This window comes from Ctenocephalides felis, unplaced genomic scaffold, assembly GCF_003426905.1.
Source record: "Ctenocephalides felis isolate EL2017-DRISC unplaced genomic scaffold, ASM342690v1 CF-g0.4_SCAFFOLD_01492, whole genome shotgun sequence".
Lineage (NCBI taxonomy): Eukaryota > Metazoa > Arthropoda > Insecta > Siphonaptera > Pulicidae > Ctenocephalides > Ctenocephalides felis.
Genome location: NW_020537646.1, coordinates 41,183,395 through 41,204,195, shown reverse-complemented (window position 1 = coordinate 41,204,195; position 20,801 = coordinate 41,183,395). Strand labels below are relative to the sequence as shown.

The window sequence follows — 20,801 nt, the reverse complement described above, 5'->3', positions numbered from 1 at the left end:
GTGCTGATTAGTTTTTGGTAAAGATCGGCCGAGCCGTTTTCTTGTGATAAAGTTTAAAAAAAAATCTACGATTTTTATTATTATTATTTTGATGGTAGATACCATAGTTTTCTAGATTATACTAAAATATTACAGCCATACGTGGAATTCTGTCTTAAGGCAATTAAGGCATCGTGCCTTAAGGCAAATTGCTGGAACTATTAACATTTTTGAAAAAAATTTACTTCAAAAAAATAAGATTTTTGACAAACAATTGGACAAAAAATTACTTTTTTTTGAAAAAAAAAATTTTTTTAATTTTTTTTTTGAAAAAAATGTTTTCTTTATTTTGACATATTTTGAAAGATCTAAACTTTTTTTCAAAGCAATCGTACTGCTTTAACTGCATAAAGACGAAATATCAAACCGCGTAAGCGCCGCGTCGACGTCTAACGCGTAAACATTGGTACGGAACCCATAGGAATGTAAACCAAAATCATACTTATTGTTAAAATCTCTATAAAATGTCTGATAATTTGATGTGCATATGTCTAATGATCATTTTTGTCCGCCAAATGGCATTTTTTTTTACTTTTTTTATTAGATCTCCGAAACCGCTAGACCTGCCTTTATGAAAATTTAATCGGTTCTTCACCTTGTCAATACAAGTAAAATGTTTTTTGAATTATTAAAATCGGACGCTCCGTTCTCTTAAAAACTGAGTTACCGTTTTCGGCACTTTTTGCCCCGTATCTTCGAAACGGCTAGACCTGACTTTGCCAAAAACTAATCAGCACGTCTCCTTATCAATGCGAATCGAATGTTTTTTGAATTATTCAAATCGGTTGATCGGTGATTTTTTCTAAGGTATGCCAAAATATTCAGAAACATTTGAAACGTCGAGAAATGCAAAAATTTTCATTTTCGATTTTTTTGCGATTACTATAACTTGCCCTACGGGAAGTTAAATATTACAGCCATACGACAACTTGTTCAGCTTCAAAAATTCGTCAAAGTTTGCAAAAATTAGTATCGTTTTTTTGGCATTTGTTAAAATTAGACCTTTCGTCAACGTTTGCGCAAAAACGCCTGAACCGATTTTAGAAATTTAAGAGCCGTTTTATGTATTTCGATAAGGATTTAGTCCAGTCATTTGGTGCAAAAAAAGGCTGTTGCCGGTACAGTACTCCGGTAATTCTGAAAATTGGTAATATCATAGATTTCGAGGTTCTCTTTACGAAAATCAACTTTGCCACCTCAAATTTGAACGGCAAGTTGCCGCCATTTTGAAAAAATGGCGTCAAAAATCAGCTTTTTTAAAATATCTCTTTTCTGGCTCATTCCACGATAAAAGTATATATGTACGAATTAAACTAGAGAAAATTTGCTACAATTCCTTAGAAAACCGTTTATTTGTAAAATTGATAGTTTGAGAGTACGGCCGCCTCAAAGTCTTTGCTGCTCTCGCAGTAGTATCAAATCTCTCCATATATGACAGCACTTCGAACTTGACCACATTCTCTCTAATAATTAATATTTTCAATGTTAAATTAAGCGAATAAGATCTAGAAATAAAATAATTCAAATATTTTTCGTTTTTTTTTTTTTGCTAATTTTTTAACACTTCAATGGCAAAGTAGCTATAAGTATAATTATAGCTTGAGTAGCACCTTATAGCTTCAAGTAGCTTGAAGCGTTAAAAAATCAGCAATAAACAGAAAAATATTTAAATTATTTTATTTCTAGATCTTATTCGCTTAATTTAACATTGAAAATATTAATTATTAGAAAGAATGTGCTGATATATATGACAGATTTAATACTATGATACTATGATACAAATTTTCGTCGACGATTTAGGGAACACGAATCAACCGATTTGAATAATTCAAAAAGCATTCGATTCGTATTGATAAGGAGACGTGCTGATTAGTTTTTGGCGAAGGCAGGTCTAGCCGTTCCGAAGATACGGAGCAAAAAGTGCCGAAAACGGTAACTCAGTTTTTAAGAGAACGGAGCGTCCGATTTAAATAATTCAAAAAACATTTGACTTGTATTGACAAGATGAAGAATCGATAAAATTTTCATGAAGGTAGGTCTAGCGGTTTCGGAGATATGGAGAAAAAAGTAAAAAAATGAGCCATTTGGCGGTCAAAAATGATCATTAGACATATGCGCATCAAATTATCAGATATTTTATAGAGATTTTAACAATAAGTATACATTTTGTTAACATTCCTATGGGTTCCGTACCAATGCTTATGCGTTAGACAGCGACGCGGCGCTTACGCGCTTTATATTTTGTCCCTATGCAGTTAAAGCAGTACGATTGCTTTGAAAAAAAGTTCAGATCTTCCACAATATGTCAAAATAAAGAAAAAAAAAATTTTTCAAAAAAAAAATTAAAAAAAAAATTTTTTTTTTTTTAAATTTTTTTTCAAAAAAAGTAATTTTTTGTCCAATTTATAGTTTCTCAAAAATCTTATTTTTTCAAAGTAATTTTTTTTTAAAAATCTTAATCGTTTTTTAAAAAATAATAATTTTTGGTACGGGAAGTTCCAGCAATTTGCCTTAAGGCACGATGCCTTAATTGCCTTAAGACAGAATTCCACTTACAGCTAGTTTTCGATTTTTTTGCGATTACTATAACTTGCCCTACGGGAAGTTAAAAAAATGCCATTTGGCGGTCAAAAATGATCATTAGACATATGCACATCAAATTATCAGATATTTTATAGAAATTTTAACAATATGAATCAATTTTGTTTACATTCCTATGAGTTCCGTACCAGTGTTTATCCGTTAGACGGCGACGCGGCGCTTACGCGCTTTGATATTTTGTCTGTATGCAGTTAAAGCAGTACGATTGCTTTGAAAAAGAGTTCAGAATTTCCAAAATATTTCAAAATAATTTTTTTTCAAGGAGTCTTTTTTTTAAAGTAAATTTTTTTCAAAAATGTTAATCTTTTTTAAGAAAAAATTTTTTGGTACGGGAAGTTCCAGCAGTTTCCCTTAAGGCACGATGCTATGCACCCCACTAGTCTTTAAACAAATCACTGCTATTTATGTTTTAGATAATAGTAATTGTTTCACCTGAAAGAGGGTACTGATTAAAACTTCTTATCAGAGTTCAACACCGAGTAAGTGTGTAACAGTTTGCGTCTTAGCTCTTTTATCGCACACCTCCCAACATTAGATGGCGCTATTTACACAAAGAATTCTCACTTTTCCTATCTAGCTAAGACGTACGTTTCCAAATTGACAACTGGCAACTGGATGTCATTCGTTGTGCAAGGAAAGCTAGAATTGGCTGTCATGGCCCATGTATTTCTTTCTCTGTGCAGTGCATTAAAAGTGAAACTGAAATTTAAGTTTAGTGCTTTAGTGTGAAGACTGTTGAAAAATAGGGATTGTGAAAAATATATTCGTGAAACGGCTTTATTCATTATTCGTGTGAATTTTAATGATAACATTTATGTGATCTCTGATGGTGTTTGCAAATACTTTTGACATTTTCTTTCGCCTTTGCCAAATATGGTGATGCGTGTAGTTAATCTGGATTCATAGTTGTGCAATGAGGTAAATACAATTTATTATTATGATTTATTATTGAAGATTGTTATGGTTATAGTAAAATTAGAGACTTATTTACTATTAATGTGTAAATAATGTACATAGACATTTTTATTCTCAATTTTATTCGGTACTTATTATTTATTTAATATACTATAGTATTTATTAAATATCATTTGCCTTAAAATGCATTGAATATACATTTGCATTAAAATAGTTTACTTCTTAGTAAATTCGAAACCATTTTTAATACATACCTGCCACAATACTAAAAATTTATTTCACTGCTTCTGTCAATATCAATAAATGAAAATTGATTAAAAACTGCGCAGATTTGATAAATTTTTAACTTTCCCGTAGGGTAAGTTATTGTAATCGTCCAAAAATCGAAATCGAAAATATTTACATTTCTCGACGTTTTGAAGGTTTCTGAACATTTTGGCATACTTCAGAAAAATGGATGCGGGTGTGTGTATGTGTGTGTGTGTATGTATGTATTGATACAATTTTTCGTCCACGTTTTCGGGCGCACGAATCAACCGATTTGAATCTCCGAAAAACATTCGATTCCTATCGATAGGGAGATGTGCTGATTAGTTTTTGGCAAAGGCAGGTCCAGCGGTTTCGGAGACACAGAGCTAAATGTGCAAAAAATGATAGTTTTTGAGGAAACTAAGCGTCCGATTTGAATGATTCAAAGAACTTTCTGCTTTTTTTAACAAAATAATTAATTTTGTTAAATTATTTTGTTAATTTTGTTTTAATAATTAATAATTAAATTTTTAAAAAATTTTTTTTTTTGTATATCGAAAATAATTCAGATTTTTATTTTAATTCTGTTCTAATATACTTTAAACAAATAATTTCAACTTTGCAATTCAGTTTATATAATTCTTATAAATATTAGACAATGTTACAATATTAATAATCTATTTGAAAACATTCAGTATTCCTCGAACATTTCGTTACGGTACGGGAAGTTCCAGCAATTTGCCTTAAGGCACGATGCCATATACCCCACTAGTTAGAGTTACATTTATCAACATATTTTCATATGCCTCGGTTTCTAGTTATGTTACGTATTGCGATATTTTTAATATAAACATCATATACGTATTTAAATGTATACTTTATTGATACGGTATATTGTTTATGTAATTTACTGCTCATTTATTCAACAATTACTCACAACGTTAGTGCTTATGTATGAAAAACACCTACTCATTTTATTTGATTATATTTGCAGATATTCTGCGCAATTCAACTTTTGTTTAACACAAGCATATTTTACACGTTTTGGAATGAAAATTCTTTTGATAATGTTATATTGGTTAAATTACTTCCCGCAGGATAAGTTATTGTAATCCTCTAAAAATCTAAATTGGAAATTTTTGCATTCTATGGCACACCTTAGAAATAAATGTGTGTGTGTAGTATGTCGATTATATGGATACAAATTTTCGTTGAATTGAATAATTCGAAAAACATTGAATTCCTACTGATTAGTTTTTGGCAAAGACGTGTCCACTTATTTCGGAGAAAGTAAACAAAGAGTGCAGAAAATAGAAATCGAGTTTTTAAAATCCAATTTCAATAATTCAAAGAACATTCAATTCGTAATGATGGGAAGCAGTGATGATTATTTTGTGACAAAGACAGGTCCAGCCGTTATGTTGTTAGGGTGCTAAATGTGCAAAAAATGGCAGTTTTTGAAAGAATGAATCATTCGATAAGAATGATTCAAAAAATCAGGAGGGCAAAAGGAAATTTTGTTTCATTTCCAAAAAATAATTTTTTTGAATAACGAAAATAATTCGGATTTTAATTTTAATTCTAGCTAAAATTTTAAAGCTCACAATTTTAACTTTGCAATTCAGTTTATATAATTCTTATAAATGTGAGACTATATCCTCCATTATAATACCTCTTCATTAAATTCCGTTCATTTACTCTTCATGTAGACTTATATAAATGCCATAGTCTAATTTTCAAGCTCTTATTTGCTGTCTATAATATGCGAATAATGTAAGTTTCAGTGCTTATAATAATATTCTGTAAATCATTTAATATTTTTCGAATATTTCATTACGGCACAGGAAGTTCCAGCAATTTGCTTCAAAGCACGATGCTATACACCACTAGTTGCTCTCTTATTCAACGATTACTCATAACGTTAGAGCTTATGTAGAAAAAAACGCCTATTTTAAATAATTGATATTATCATGAATTAACTTTTGTAATTTAAATGCAATTGCACATAACACATTTTAAAACTATTAAAATAGTTTTGTGTAGTTTATTGTTTCGAGACTTTTCGCAAAATCATATTATTTTATGTAGAGTTTTTTTATTATTATAAATTTCACAATTACACTTTATATATATATATTTTTTTTTTTTTAACTTCCCGTAGGGTAAGTTATAGTAATCGCAAAAAAATCGAAAATGAAAATTTTTATATATCTTTACGTTTCAGAGGTTTCTGAACATTTTGGCATACCTTAGAACAAATGGATGTATGTGTGTGTGTGTGTGTGTGTGTGTGTGTGTGTATGTGTGTGTGTATGTGTGTGTATGTGTGTGTGTATGTATGTACGTGTGTGTATGTATGTGCGGATACAAATTTTCGTCGACGATTTCGGGAACACGGATAAACCGATTTGAATAATTCAAAAAACATTCGATTCGTATTGATAAGGAGACGTGCTGATTAGTTTTTGGCGAAGGCAGGTCTAGCCGTTCCAAAGATACGGGGCAAAAAGTGCCGAAAACGGTAACTCAGTTTTTAAGAGAACGGAGCGTCCGATTTGAATAATTCAAAAAACATTTTACTTGTATTGACAAGATGAAGAATTGATTAAATTTTCATGAAGGCAGGTCTAACGGTTTCGGAGATCAAATGAAAAAAGTAAAAAAAAATGCCATTTGGCGGCCAAAAATGATCATTAGACATATGCACATCAAATTATCAGATATTTTATAGAGATTTTAACAATAAGTATGAATTTGGTTTACAGTCCTATGGGTTCCGTACCAGTGTTTACGCGTTAGGCGGCGACGTGGCGCTTTACGCTCTTTGATAATTCGTCTTTATGCAGTTAAAGCAGTACGATTGCTTTGAAAAAAAGTTTAGATCTTTCAAAATATGTCACAATAAGGAAAATATTTTTTTTTTCAAAAAAAAAAAAAAATTAAAAAAAATTTTTTTTCGAAAAAAAAATTTTTTTTCAAAAAAAAAGTAATTTTTTTTCCAATTTATAGTTTTTCAAAAATCTTATTTTTTCGAAGTAAAATTTTTTCAAAATTGTTAATCGTTTTTTAAAAAAAAAATAATTTTTGGTACGGGAAGTTCCAGCAATTTGCCTTAAGGCACGATGCCTTAATTGCCTTAAGACAGAATTCCACTTACAGCTAGTTTTAATTTTTATTTGGCCTCGCTTACTCTGAGCATTTAGCCACCTACAACATTTTTATTTATTTACATTCTAATTTTTATATCAATTTCAATCTATTTATGTATCCTATTCTAAATTCTTCTTCTTATTTTTCTTCAATTCTTCATTCTTCTTTCAAGCTCCAATACTTCTCTTCTTACTCCTAATTCAATTCAACTATGCGAATTCTGTTAATCCCAATTTTCTTAATTTTTTATTCAAATTCTATTTAACAAGTACAATTTTTATTTGATTTCTACACATATTTTTTTTCATAAATTCTACGTCATTGACAGGATTTGATCCGAGGATCCATGTCGTGTGAATCGAACACGCTACCAAAGAGCTATGCTCGCCACTTATACATTTTCATTAATATTTTTACTGTAAATTGGTTTTGCTAATTAGTCGGATTTTATTTTCAATTAAAACCAAAATTTAACATATCAATAATTTTATTATTAATTTTTTTTTAACTTCCCGAAGGAAAATGTTTCAAGCCATTCTGAATCGAATGAGACCAAATTTGGAAAAAGTATGTGTGCGTGAACAGATTTTTTGCCGTAAATCAACGTTTTCTCAAAAACGGCTAGACTGATTTCAAACATTTAAAAGCCATTCGATGTATCTCAATGAGGACTACCGTTTCTCAGTTTTGTGAAGAGTATCTTTGTAATTTGGAAAAAAGTGTTAAACTTTTCGTCCACATTTAACCTCGTACTACCCAATCGATTTTAAAAAATCAAACACTGTTCGGAAGATATTATTTGGGAATGATACTGATTAGTTTTAGGTGAAAATCTACCTAGCCGTTTTCTTATAATTAACTGATGTAAAAAAAATTTAAGCCGATTTTTATGAAACTTTTTTTGGCGATATATATCATGGTCTTATAAAACTTACTGAAATATTACGGCCTTACGACAAGTTGTTCGATTTTAAAAATTCATCAAAGTTTGAGAATTTGAATAGTTTTTTTGAAGTTTGTTAAAATTAAAACTATACGATTTACTTGGTATAACGATAGAGTACTTGGTCTTAGTGAACATAGTAAACCATTAAAGTCCTACAGAAACTGGTTCAATTATAAAAATTGTTGATTTTTTAAAATATGCTTTTAGAAAATACTCCGAGTTAACGAGTTTGTTTGTTTTCAATTATGTGTAATAAGTCCATATTTTTATTGATTAATTCGATTGTTTACACATATCGGGAAGTTCATGTAACTTGCCTCAAGGCTAAATACCAATGCGAACTATTTAGTTACACTTTTTTGTTCATACAAACTTCATTGGAGTTAATTCGCTCCATATTTTATTCTTAACAATTTATTGATGGTTGAGGCATCCGTTTACTAAATTTTGGTTTTAGTTGTCGATTAATCGCAGGCTATCGATGATAATCAAGAAATCGATTAATAACGTGTTAACGTTCCTTATTAACCTAATTAATTTCATAACAATATTTGTTTTATTATCTATAATTTTCTATCTTTTCCACGTTGCCGATAGGTGAAAAATTTAATACATCAGTTCACTAGGGTAGATATTATGATAAAGTTCAGTTCAATGGGATTTTCTAATATTAATTTATTTTCTTCAATCAAATTTTATTGGTATGAAACAGAGCACACAATGAGCAGAATATGAAGTAACACTATTAAAGTACATAAATGAAAATATTGATAGTTAATGTAAAATAAATGATGAAGAGCAGTGTTGACTACAACGGAAACACTCGTTCATTCACTGGAGCCGGAGGTCACTGGGCCATTTGATTTTTAATCGTTTGATGGACTGAGCAATATTTCGATGGTTGGATCTGTTTACACTTGGGATTTTTAGAACCTTTTTTAAGTAGAAGTTTGATATGTACCATAGTTTAATTTTCAAAATTCGTTGTATTTCGACAACTTTGCATAATATTATTTAATTTTAATTATTACAGCCCAATGCCATAAGTCCATATAGAAATTATAATTGTATTCTAGATAATGACTATATTATCATTTAGAAAAAGGTTTTCTTTATTGAAGCCAATATGTAATTGCTTATTTGAACTTAGATTTGTATTTTCTAGTTATCAAAGTAAGAGCGGCAATTTAATTTTAGAATTAATATATAAACCGTAATTAGAGTGAACTGATGGATTATGTTGTTTTGGAGAAATTACAAGATAATTATATTGACTTGTATTATGCTTAATTTTATTTATTTCATTTAAAAACCAAAAAAATAATAATGCGGACAAAAAAATAGCTTTGATAAAATAAAAGTCCGACTTTTATTTATGATAATAATAAATTTGAATTCTCAGTTGAGCGAAATGATAGCACTGAACAAGCTAAATTTTTTTTTTCAATGCTTTAAAGAAATAAATTTTTCTTCAATATAGTCATTTTAAATAAATCTTAAAAAATCATATTATGTTTACACTTCAATATATGGAACCTAATTTCAAATCATATATAAATATAAAATATTTGAATAATTAGAAAATTAAAGATTAAGTCTAACGAACTTCATTAATATAGCTCTTTTCTAACTCTGCCCTATGTGTATATAATTATACACCCACAATTATTCTTTATAATATTTAAACATGTACGTATCTTACTGTCTACCCAACTTTAAAAAAAAATCTAAGCACACACACACATATATCACTATTTTAATAATTCTATTTTTCATAGACCTTTATAAAAATAAATCAATGTTTCAATAAATCTATTTTTATAGAAAAATATCGATTTTTTACTAGTGAGTAAGCGGACAAAAAATGTTTTGCTGCGTTGAATCAAAATATCTGTTTTAAATATATTTTTTTGGATATGAATAATTTAATTGTTTCAATATTTAAGGTACATATAAATATGAATCACCGAATAGTTTATGAGTTTTTTACATATTTAAAAAATACTTCTACTTATATTTATAAAGTATTTAATCGATTCGCATTTCAAGAGTAAAGGACGTTTCTAATCGAAATAACTAGCGTGTAACGGCATCAATGAATATTTTACTCTTAAAAATAATTACCATTATTCCTCACTGTCGAACCAATTTAGAATATCAGGAACATAGATAAGCAAAGGAAATAGATGGTTCACTTGAAGGATATTTCGGAGTCATCAGAATAGTTGCGCATTGCGCCGCTAGAAGTGCTACTGGTCGTAGAACCTCTAATAAAAGGTTTACATACCAGATAATTATGGGTTTACACCCATTTATATCTCACTTATACGTAACAAGCCGAATATATAAATAGAAAAAAATCAGATAAAGAGATGTATGCAATTTCTCAATTATAAGCATAATACACATGCTTAAATGATATCACAAAAACATAATAATACTACAATTAAAGGCTTCGTACAATGTTGATTAGGAATATATGCATTTATTTTCGTGTAAATCGAAAAAATGAATTTTAAAAATCTGTTTCTTAATTGATCTTCATCAACAAGAGATAAACTGGAGGTTTGTGATCTTTCATTGAAATCCTAGAAGTTATTTTATGATATTTGGAGAAATTACGGAAAATTTTGTTTATATTGTATTCTTAATAACAAAAATACTTAACCACACCAACCTGTTCGAAATGCCGTGTAGGCGTAAAATTTTCGAAATAAAAACATAAAAATTTCTCTAAATAAACTATATTATTTATATCAGTGTAACTGTGATTTTTTTTTTAAATTATAAAAAAAATTAATACTAATTTAATAATTTGACCAAAATACTCAAATATTTTTTAAACATTTTGATAGATAGAACTAAAATACAAAGAATACATTTGACTGATACGTAGGATAAAATGTTTTTTTTATTATTTTGTTGATTAAAAATCGAAACGTTTAATTTTTAAAAAGAGTGCGCGTAAGGATCACACGCGATTGAAGTAAAACTTATTTGCTACTGTACAAAGTAGCAAATTTAAGTTAAGTAAAAATAAATACATCATATAACAATTTTGAATAATGTTTATTAGTAATATGGTAACACTCATGATGCACACATTTATTAGTGTCGACAATTATACACGTTTATATAATGCTAAATTATAAATTATATATTTATAATTGCATTAAAAATATGTATAATATTTACAAACAATAATGTAATCAAGGTCATACTTGAAATATGACATGATCGGTTTAAAGTAATTGCTGATTAATAAATTCTATAATATTCGTTCACACAGTGTATTATGTTATGTTGAACAACGCCTAAACAAATATTGTTTTTGTAACTTCAGTCATCATGTAATAATTGTGTTTGAAGAACTTTATGTAATTAAAATTAACATACATTCATTTACTGTTTGTATATTTTTACTTTTTCGCTGACGATATAATCTAATTCTTGGAACAACTGTAATATCTGTCTTGCCTAAAAAATTGAAGCCATACTTTTATATTTGTTTTATTTATCAAGCCCTGCACATAGCTTGATCTATGAATCATTTTCTTTTTTATGTGAACGTTAATGCAATGATCATCATCAATATTACGAGGTAATAAATTAACCATATTATCAACGTCAACAGGCACATTTATAATTTGTCCAAATATTCCAAATTGTCCATTTGCATGTCTCAATCGTCTAATTTGCATAAAGCACAACCTAGGTGAAATTAACCTTTCAAATACAGTATCTAGTTTAGGTAGATAATTTGGTATAGGTGGAAATACAAACCCGTTAAATTTACACAAAGTGGGAATTTTACCCGAATTTAATGCATTTCGATAAGTTTGACATCCAACCTGATTATTTGAATCAATATTCAGAAAACCTTTATTAAGAATTTGTTTTTGAGCATAATTTGATATTTCTAAGTCACTTTGAAACCAAAGTCGATCACACACAAAACATACATAGCCAAAGCTATCATTTGTAAATTGTTTTTCAAACAATTTTTGTGCATTCCTAAACAAATTGAAGTCTTTATATGGAAGTTCAAATACTTCATTTGACTCTTGCAAAAGATCAGTTCTTGTCACATTATATACAGTCATCAATTTGCAATTGACGTGATGTTGTTGCTGTACCAGAAAAAGTAACAGCAGTACTTTCATCTAAAAAGATAACAGAATAATATATTTGAATGTGAATAGTTGAAGCGTTTTTCAGGATTAAATAGCAAAAAGAGATTTTTACTTATGTCATTGGTGTTGACATTCACATCTAAATTGATACCTTGCTCAAGATTTTCTAATAAATTGGAAGTAACCGATTATTTTCCTGCAGTTATTTTGTTTGACGATGTAATCTTGATCTTTCAAGACTAAATTAAAATTAGTCTCCATAGCCATCATAAAAGAGAAACATGTAAACTTACGTTAAATTTCCAATGAAGAAATATTGTTTCTACAATTTCACTCATCATGTAATTGTGTTTGTAAAACTTCATTATTGACTGCTTGTTTGTTTAAATATTTAAATATTTTTATAAAAATATTTTCCATTTTAGTAATAACCTCAAAGGTATATAGTAACCTCGAAAAACTCGAATAACACAAATGCAGCACAGATTCCTCACATGTTTCATTATTTGCGATTATTTGCACTACAATTATTTATGGGGGACAGGATAAAATATTCTTCCGATCCTGACATTTTTATTAACTCACAATTTATAATACTACATATTTAACCTTAAAAAGTTTTGACATAACACAGGAAATTTGAACAATATGTTTCATGCTTTTGGTGAATACTCGCAACATCTGCGCTAACTAGCGTCGTAAGCGCGAATCATGCAAGCGATCACTTTACACTCATGTCGATTTACACCCATATCGCGCCTAAAGAAGTTTTACTTCAAAAGATCCTCAACCAAAATTAATTTTGAAAATTGTGTTAAATCATAACTTGTAGATTATCCAATTTTTTAGTGCATTGTCGAGCAATTTAATTGTGTTCATATACTTGATTTTGCGTTTCTTATACTGCGCAAAACAATACTAAATTTCTTTCAATATATTTTAAAACTCTATTTTGCAAAAATTCCTCCTGAGTCCTTATTTCAACGATTAAAATCACATCTTTAGCATACTCGCATGATGATACTTGCATTTACTATCTTCACAAACTTTAATGAAAAAACAAACGAAAGCTCTCTAAAAAAACAATTATTATAGTCGCAGGCACAGCCTAGTGCATACGTGCATGTCTGAGGTACTCATTTTGTAGTACTGGCTATGTATCATTGATTTTTGAATATGATGTTGAGATTGGAATAGAAATGGAATAGAATTAGAGGTAAGAACAAGAAACAAGAAGATATATTTAGAAGATCGAAGAAATTTGAAATTAAGAGAAGTAGAATTAGTTTGGTAAATAGAATATATAGATAGTCAATGGTATATAAAATAAGAGAAGAAATGTTGTAGGTTGCTATCCATTTATAAATAGGGAAAATATGGACAATATGACAGTATTTTATTTTTTGAAGATATTTTTTAAGGACATATTGGGATGCTAATTTTTAAGATGGCCGTTCACAAATCAATCATTTGTTTCTCTTTGGGACAGCAGAACTTGAAGCATCGTGAGCCCAAAGGTCGTAATCGTAACCAACCTTCGCCGGGCTCATAACGGGGAAAGAGGGTTTTGCAATGCGAGTCTCTTTATTTTACCGGTGGATTCTATGGTTTGTTTAAGAAGTTAACACAATCACCTCAAATGAAGTAACCTGTAGGTCTAGCGAAATCGTACTGTGTCATTTTCTCTATTGTATAAGTATATCATTTTGTTCGAAAGTGAACAAAAATAAATAAATTATAAAAATTCCACCAAACACCTTATAAATGCAATAAAATTGATCAAAACCACTAGCACAAGAATCAGTTCACTGGTCTTAATAAATATAACAAATAACAGTAAATAAGTGTCCACAAATCTTCCCAACAACAGAATCATTCGTTGACAAACGTTACTTAAAATCGTGAACGAATTTCCTTCACCAATAAAACATCAGATCATTTGAGCTACTCACAGGTTCTAAAACAACAAAATCACGTAAATCAAGAAGTTTCTGTAATCACATTCGTAATCAACGACCTAAAAGACGTAATGAAACAAATGATGCAACAAAATACAATGATTATGAATATGTTATCCTTCGCAGTAAGTAAACTAAAATAATGACTAATTTATTAACAATTGCTATATGGAGGGATAATGGCATCTGTCAACATATCCGCGAAATTACTCACTCTCTTACTGAGCATAAAATTGACATACTGTTCATAAGCGAATCGCACTTGCCATATGGTGCACATTTAGCATTCCAAACTGCAGGATATACTACACGCCACATCCTGGCACAACTACTCATGCAGGAAGTGCAGTTCTAATAAAATCAAATTTACGCCATCAAAAACTCACCAAATATGATGCTAATTATTCACAGTATTATTGAACCTACAATACATACAATTTTACATTACCGTCTCTTCAGTTTACTTAGACACAGCATCAAATCTGACCAGTTTCTAGCATTCTTCAACTTTGTGGGTCCCAGATTTCTAGTTGGAGGTGACTTCAATTGTAAGAACACACTTTGGGGATCAAGATTAACTACGCCTAAAGGCCGTGAACTTGAAAAAGTAATCACCTCTAAAAAATACTCCGTCGTATCTTCATGGTTACCCACATATTGGCCTAGTGACCCCGACAAACATCCATACGTGCTAGATTTTGCTATTACAAAAAGTTTAAATCTGTCGTTTAAAAATCACAAAAAGTTTAGATTAAACATATCGATAATTTCGATCTACGACTTGTCATCTGATCACTCACTTTTGATAATAACACTGGGTTCCACTTGCGCAGTGAGTTTTTCTGAAACCTTTTTACACAGTTCGAGGACAAATTGGGAACGTTACAGAAATAATTTTCCGAAAGACAGTATTTGAAGATTTGCTTGAAATCACCGAACGACATTGATGATTCTTTAAATTATTTAATACATGTATTACATGACGCTGCAAAACTTTGAACTCGTTTCATATTCAACCATTAGGTATTGAAATTAAAAATTAGTTGCCGAGAAACGCAAAGCTCGACGTGTTTGGCAAAAATACCATGATCCAAAGGATGAAACTCTTTTCAACAATCTAAATAATAAGTTAATAAGAAAGTTGCTTTAACACAATAACTCGTGGTTTGACCAATACGTCACCAATCTCAATAGAAAAGATAATTCAATCTGGCGTGCCGTGAAAACTAATAACAAACAGCAGTCAATTAACACCCAACTAAAAATCAATACTTCCAATGAACCCATTTGGGCACGTACCGATTTTTAAAAGGCAGTGTGTTTTGATGATCACTTGCACTCCATTTTCCAGCCTAATCCTTCCACGGGCAATAATACCGTTGAAATAACCAGGACTCCAAAACTTCGGCGCAGAAATATGTATTCCAAGATTCACTCCTTTACCCGGGTGCTGTAAAATAGGAAAACCCCTGGCATCGATCTAATAACACCTAAAATACTGAACCATTCAACAGTGCCTCCGTGAGGTTGACAAAATTTACAAATCGTTTGGAAAAGGAAATTGCACCGCAGCTCTTCTTGGTGTAAGCCAAGCATTCGATAGAGTCTGACATCAGGGTTTCCTAATTAATAACAACTAAACCCAGGGTTTCCTAATTAATATCCTATTTGTCGGACAGAACTTTTCAGACAGTAGACAGACAGGTTTCGCAAAATTGAAGCCGGCCGTGCTCTAGGGCATATTTTGTATATCATTTATAATCATGATATTCCAACGTGTAACTACATCTCTTAGGAACTTTTGCTGATGACACATATAACGGCTGCTGACTCTAATCCTGTTGAAGCCAACAAAATCCTCCAAGAAAATCTAGACGCAATTGAACTTTGGTCCAATAAATGGAGAATAAAAATTAATGAAACGTTAATTAATGGGACGTTACTCCAAGCAATCCATGAGCTATATTTTCTTATATTATAAAGTTTTTATTTACAAAGCTTCCATAAAACCGATTTGGATTTATGGAGTCGAGCTCTGGGAATGCGCTAGTAAAACACGAATCAAGTACATATTGAAACAGTACCAGTGATCCGCATAAAAAAGACATCCCACTTTGCCCGGCTTCATAACTACGTCAATTCAAGCATACAATCGCTAACAAAGATGATAATATTCATAACACTAAACTACCTCAAATAATCTTCATCTGCGCAAGTTAATCTTTATGTGGCGAGCATAGCTCACTTAGTAGCGTATTCGACTCACACGACAGGGATCTATAGATCGAATCCTGTCATTGACTTAGAATTACAAAATATATATGTATGTAGTTAATTCAAAATTATTTGGAATTGGATTTGTTAAGTAAAATTTAAATAAAAAACTAGGATTAAGAATAGAAATTACAGAATTCGAATAGCTGAGTCTTATTAGGAGTAAGAAAAAAAATTAGAATTTGCTAAAATTAAAACAAAGATTAAAGAAAAAAATGGAAGTTTGAATAGAATTATGATTTTGATTTGATACTGATTTTGACTTAATACTAGTCTGTTTGACAGATGGCAATCCAATCAGTTGTCACATCTCTGTATGATATATTATTATTACATTTTCTGTAATAGGGCGAGTATTTTTAATAGTGCAGCTATGCCAGGTGAGGGCTATTTTCACTTAGCAACATATTGCTATCTATATTTCCAAGTGAAAATCGTTCTCACTGCTGCCTGCCAACTGGCTGCTCGAAGTAGGTATCGAACCCCGGACCACTGAAACAAGTCTTGTCGCTCTTAACCGCTTATCTACGAGCGAGCCCACAAGCACAGTAAATGTAAATTCGAAAAGTTTTGTCTTAAGGCAGAATGCCATGCACCACATGTTTTTAGTCGGCATATGTACTCATTGGTTTATATAAGACTTAGCCTGTACCTGTGTTATATTATTTAACATTATATTTTTTTAGTTGTATTGCTATAGTGTTGATACTACGTATACGAGGGTCATTCAACAAGTACTTAGCCTACAAAAGAAAAACGAAGATTTTTGAAAAGCGGCGATTTATTTTTCAACATAATCTCCTTCAAGCTCGATACACTTGGCCCAGCGATGCTCCAACTTTTTTAACCCGTCCAAAAAATATGTTTTTTCGAGGGCTGCAAAATAGGCCTCCGTGGCGGCGATGACCTCATCATTTGACCTAAATTTTTTCCCGGCGAGTGATTTTTTCAGATTTGGAAACAAAAAATAATCGCAGGGGGCCAAATCTGGAGAGTAAGGTGGATGGGGCAGCAATTCGTAGTGCAATTCGACCAATTTGGCCATGGCGACGGCGGAGGTGTGAGCCGGTGCGTTGTCGTGGTGGAACAGCACTTTTTTTTCGCCAAACGGGGCCGCTTTTTCTTCAATTTCACATCGAATCGGCCCAATAACTCAGCATAGTAGCGCCCCGTGATTGTTTTACCCTTCTCGAGGTAATCAATGTAGATCACACCTTGTGAATCCCAAAAAACGGTGGCCATCACCTTTCCGGCCGATCGAACAGTCTTCGCCTTTTTCGGAGCACGTTCGCCCGGTGAAGTCCACTGTTTTGACTGCTCCTTGGTCTCTGGTGTGTACCAGTGAATCCATGTTTCGTCGACGGTCACGAAACGACGCAAGAACTCCGCCGGGTTGCGCTGAAACAGCGCCAAACACGTCGCCGATGTGGTCTCACGGTTGCGCTTGTTTTCCGGTGTGAGCAAGCGCGGCACCCACCGCGCCGATAGCTTTCTCATGCCCAGTTCTTCGTGTAGAATATGATGCACCGTTCCTTCTGCGATGCCTACAGTCTCAGCTATCTCGCGAACTTTCAATCGACGGTCTGCCAACACGAGATCGTGGATTTTTTTAATATTTTCGTTTGTAGCAGCTGTTTTCGGGGCACCTGGCCGTGGCTCGTCAAAAACTGACGTGCGGCCACGAACAAACTCGTTAAACCAATTCTTGACGGTCGCCATCGAAGGAGAAGAGTCACCGTACACAGCATCCAAGCGATCTTTGATTTCGCTGCGCGTTTTCCCTTCCAAAAACAAGAATCTAATCACCGAACGATATTGTTCTTTTTCCATTTTTGTAAAATTGACCGACACGCTCGCTTTCAAAAGCTGTCAAAACAAAACTAATGCAGGGAATTGAATGAAACTTTGACAGTAGGCTACTAAAAGAACGTACTGCATGATGGTAAAACTCTTTTGTGATAGCAGCGCCATCGGGCGGTGAGGCTAAGTACTTGTTGAATGATCCTCGTATGTTAGTAATGAACAAAGAATTTAAATAATAAATAATAGTCATGAACATTTACCAGTTATAAGCATTGCATTCAATAACATTTAAGTCATGCGCGATTTGAGATTTGTTCTTTGATTTTGACAAATTTCATGCACCATTCGGTATGACCTCAGATTTTGAGATATTTTGATTTTAACAATAAATCCATTAACATATAAATTGTTATTTTCATGCATGATTAAGAACGTATGTATTTGAATTATCATTCAATTCTCTTCTCCGCTGTATCCGATGTAATTGATCTTGTAAAATTGTCATGCAGAATTTTTTTTGCGATTACTATAACTTACGCTATAGAGTAATAATTAGTTGTATGATTTTTTTTTAAAGTGCGCACTTAGGGTTTACAAAACATTTTTGCTTTTGTATTAAGATGGCTATTAAGTTAAAATAAAAATCAAATCGATTCTATAAGAAATTAAAATATTGTTTATTGAAAACATGGTAAAAATAGTAGCACATACATTTATTAATGTCAACCAATATACTAATATTTTAAAACAATAATTTACTATATCCTGAAAATCAAGGAAATGAGATTGTAAGCCATGTCATTTGAATCAGAACGCTAAAATATCATCAAATCACCCAAGTCTTCTTGTCGTGTTATGAGTCTAAAATGGTGACAAGACGATTTCTACCGATCACTACAACTCGTTTCGAGTTGTGCATAGACGACCAATGAGGAGTAAGTATTCGTGCCGTAACGCATTTCCGTCCAGTTCAGTTTTCTGAGTTACCTCCTAGTCGCACCTAAAAGGTTTTACTTAAAATCAAAATAAAGGGATAAACGAATGAAAAAGTAAAAAGAAAAGTTGTATGGCATCGTAAGGCAAATTGCTGGAACTTTCCGTACGAGAATTAAATATTTATCGTTCATAAAATATACAGTGACGACCTTATCGCTCAAAACACTTAAAAAAGTTTACATTAGAAATAGATGCCGAATAAATCCATCTAAGGATTTATTCGGAGGAAATATTTACATTTTCAAATTGGTTTGTAAATTTAAAATTCATATTTGAAGTATACAACTTTAAAAAATGTTGTAGGTGGCTAAATGCTCAGAGTAAGCGAGGTCAAATAAAAAAAAATTAAAAAAAAAGTATACAACTTTGTATATTTTTGAAAATTCAGAAAAAAAAATGAATCTGAAAATTTTGGAATTTGCTTCAACCGTTTATTTATTTATTAACTTCCCGTAGGGCAAGTTATAGTAATCGCAAAAAAATCGAAAATGAAAATTTTTGCATTTCTCGACGTTTCAAAGGTTTCTGAATATTTTGGCATACCTTAGAAAAAATGGATGTGTGTGTGTGTGTATGTATGTATGTGCGGATACAAATTTTCGTCGACGATTTCGGGAACACCGATCAACCTATTTGAATAATTCAAAAAACATTCGATTCGTATTGATAAGGAGACGTGCTGATTAGTTTTTGGCGGAGTCAGGTCTAGCCGTTCCGAAGATACGGGGCAAATAGTGCCGAAAACGGTAACTCAGTTTTTAAGAGACCGGAGCGTCCGATTTTAATAATTCAAAAAACATTTTACTTGTATTGACAAGGTGAAAAACCGATCAAATTTTCATAAAGGCAATCCAAAGGCAATGCTTATCCGTTAGACAGCGACGCGGCGGTTACGCGCTTTATAGTTTGTCCCTATGCAGTTAAAGCAATACGATTGCTTTGAAAAAAAGTTCAGATCTTCCAAAATATGTCAAAATAAAGAAAACATTTTTGTTTAAAAAAAATTTTTTTTAAAGAAAAAACTACTTTTTAAGAAAAAATTTTTTTTTCAAAAAATAGTGATTTTTTGTTCAATTTATAGTTTCTCAAAAATCTAATTTTTTCGAGGTATTTTTTTTTAAAAATGTTATTCGTTTTTAAAAAAATAATAATTTTTGATACGGGAAGTTCCAGCAATTGCCTTAAGGCACGATGCCATGCGCCCCACTAGTTTTAAATTTTTTTTCTCTGTATCTCCGAAGCCGCTAGACCTGCCTTACCAAAACTTTCGTCAATTCATCATTTCGTCAATACAAGTAACATGTTTCTTGAATCATTCAAATCGTGTACTCCGTTCTCTCAAATATTGAATTACCGTTTTTGGCACTTTTTGCCCCATATCTCGAAGCGGCTGGACCTGTCTCCAGCAAAAACTAATCAGCACGTCTTCTCATCAATAGGAATCGAATGTTTTTTAATCATTCAATTCGGTTAACCCCTTCGCTTACCAGCTAATATCCAAATTTACGGGCCAAAAACGACACTAAGGTCGGCCGCACGCAGTGGCATAAACAACTTGGCTCGGCGTTCGAAACTGTACAAATCATAAAATTCCTGTAGTTTGTATATACACGTGCTCGGTACAATTAACTTTACAAGATGTTTGATAAATAATTACATTTATTCTTAAATAAAACTGAAAATTGATTATTATAAATACAATTGTAATTATAAATTTATATATTTGTGCGAAAAGTA

The 20,801-nt window shown here is 31.4% G+C and overlaps 1 protein-coding gene across 1 annotated transcript in view; it reads left to right on the top strand.

Moving 5' to 3' along the window:
• Positions 1–3,268: 3,268 nt before the first annotated feature.
• Positions 3,269–20,801, top strand: part of LOC113371636 (serine/threonine-protein phosphatase 2A regulatory subunit B'' subunit delta-like) — a 103,418-nt gene continuing 85,885 nt past the window's right edge. The window contains exon 1 of the mRNA XM_026612282.1: positions 3,269–3,558. The gene's annotated coding sequence lies outside the window, so the exon portion shown is untranslated. The remainder of the gene's footprint in view (positions 3,559–20,801) is intronic.